The following is a 2,791-nucleotide window of genomic DNA, read 5'->3' as shown; positions in this document are numbered from 1 at the left end:
ACGGACAGATGGACACACAGCCCCGCACCGCTGGACAGACACACAGCCCCGCACGGCCAGACGGATGCACAGCCCCACAGGCCGGTGGATGGATGGACACCCGGCCCTGCACAGCCAGACAGACGCACAGACTCACACACTGATGGACGGACAGGACCCTGCACAGACAGATGGACACACTGCCCCACACACAGATGGATGGATGGACGGATGGATGGATGGATGGATGGATGGATGGATGGATGGATGGATGGATGGATGGATGGATGGATGGACGGATGGATGGACAGATGGACGGACAGGACCCTACACACACAGATGGACACTCAGCAGCTCTGTATCACTGCACATGGCCATGTGCACCTGGCTGCTCCCACTCACAGCGTCCCATGTGCCCCACCCCACACACTCCTGAGCACCCCACAGGCACCTGAGCGCTGCCCTCACCCCACCAGCTCCCCACACACACCTGCTGCACAGGAACCGTGTGCTTCCCCCACCATGGGGCTATCCCCAGTGTGCCCCCACCCAGAGAGGGCCCAGGGGAGCCTGAGGGACATGGGTGTCATGACACAAACATGAAAGCTGAGGCCATCCCTCAGCTCAGCTGCAGAGATGGCACCGACCTGGGGTGCATCAATGGGGTCTCACCCTGACCCCACCTGTGGGGACACCAGCCACAGCAGGGACAGCCACTTCCAAGGCATACAGTGTTTCCCCAGTACCAACCATTCACCATTCCCAAACAAGTGCCCCAGCACCCTCTGTGCCACCACAGCACGTGCATCCCTTTGGGAAGAGGAGAGGTTCCCCAAGACTGGGAAATCAGCAGGTGCTGTCACAACAGGACTCGATACCTTCAGCTTTTGTGGTCCTCTCAGTCCAACACAGCACCCCTCCTGCCCACAGACAGGCTGTTCTCCCCCTTCCCTCTGCCCACCAAAAACTTCAGCTGATTCCCAGCCCAAACCTCTCCTGATCCTCCTGCAGGAGAGGGCCAGGCAGGCAGCAAGGCCCCGTCACCACCCGCTGCCCAGAGCTGCCAATTTAAGGCCAAGCTGACTCCTGGTGAAACACTGAGCTCTGGCAACCCCGCCACAAACATCTGCTCTTCCAACAGCACCGTGATTCACAGGCTATTAATTGGGGCATGGCAGCTCTGGGAACTGTTTGCATCCCCTGGCTTTGCTCAGAGCCACAACTCGCTGCTGACAAGGTCTGGGTGCTGGAGGCAGAGCCAAACCTGGCACAGCACTGGCTGCAGTGGAGCCACACGGGGACTGGCCATGGGCACCGTGCCCAGCTCCCACACTGGACACGCAGGAGTGATGCAGAATGAACCCCAGGAAAGCACAGCAGTGGTGCCAGTGCTGGGCAGAGCCAGAGTGCCCGCTGAAGCTGGGGGCAGCGGGCAGGATGCCTCTCTGATGGGGTTGGCAGGTGCTGGGGGTGTTCCTCAAGTTGCTGTCACCAAACATGAGCGTGTTTCCAAGGGTGTCCCAGCTGCTGAGCCACTCGCTCCCAGGGGTGCTGGCTTCATAGCAGACCCTGCTTGGGCAGCACCAAACCCAGGCTGAGTGGAGCCTCCAACATCCAAAAGGAATCTGAATTCAGAAGCTGATTAGAAGCCATGTCATGGCTTCTTCCTGCTCCAGCATTTGGGGAGGAGTGAGCTGGGGGGCGACGTGGAAAATCTAATTAAGATTGAGGGCAGGTTGCAGAGGCACTGACACAGGCACTGCAGGAGCACGGCTGCTTGTGGGAGGGGGACAGGGGGTGCTGCAGCAGCCCTGGCCCTGCAGAAATGGGGAAGGTACAAATTCATTCTCCTTAACCCGATGGGCACTTGCTCCACGGCCACGTGCTGTGGTGGCTGACAGAGATCTCAGCTTTTGGACCTGTGGTGGCCTGGTCCTCTCTGTCCCCTACCAGTGACGCTGTGCAGCCCTGGGAATGAGCTGCTGAGCAGGACTGGGCAGAAGGGGCTCAATCCTGCCTGGTTGGGGCGAGGTGAGTGAGGAGTGCTGAGCTGCTGCCCTGCCCATGGATTTCCAGTTGCCCTCCCTGTGCTGCTGCTCGTAGAGGGACCAGGCATGACAGGACCATTGAGATGGCCAAGATCTGAAGGCCACTTTATCAGAGCAGGCTTTACACCTGGTTCTTGGGGATGGCAAAGCCCAGGGACCAGCCTGAAGGGGCACTACCCAGGTTCTGCAGCACCAAGCAGCAAGCACTCTCCACATCCCCTTCCCCTTGCCCTCCGCAGCCACCTGCATCGCAGGGATGTCCTCCCGCTGGGAGGAGCTGCCACCCCACGGCCGGGGTGTGGCCCGCGCAGCCGCAGCCCCGCCCCCCCCCCGCCCCCGAGTCCCCCTCTGCTGGCACGTCTCGCCTGCTATTCTTAGCTCTCCAGCGCTGCGCTCTCCCGGCAATGGCACCGTATATTACTATTATTGCTGGCTGCCAACGTCTTGAAGCAGGCAGCCAGGATCGTGATGGGGCTTCCACACCCCTGGTGACCTGTCATTGGGTCCCTGCTGGGCTCTGGTCTTCAACAGGCTATTTCAGGAAATCCAATTTGATGGCCAGAAGGAGCACAAGCCACACATTCAGCCCCTGCGCTGGATCCAGGCTCCTCCTGTTTCTGCTCAGATCCAGATTTTAGCTTCTCCCGTGTTGGCAATAAGGGCCAAGAGTCACCTTTGGCTCCAGATCCAAATTTCTGGCTGGGTGGGATCCAGGGTTTCGGCTCAGCTTGCTGGAGAGATGCGAGCGTCTGCAAAAACTGGAT

Source organism: Geospiza fortis, unplaced genomic scaffold (assembly GCF_000277835.1).
Source record: "Geospiza fortis unplaced genomic scaffold, GeoFor_1.0 scaffold289, whole genome shotgun sequence".
NCBI lineage: Eukaryota > Metazoa > Chordata > Aves > Passeriformes > Thraupidae > Geospiza > Geospiza fortis.
Note: the sequence above shows the minus strand (reverse complement) of the source record.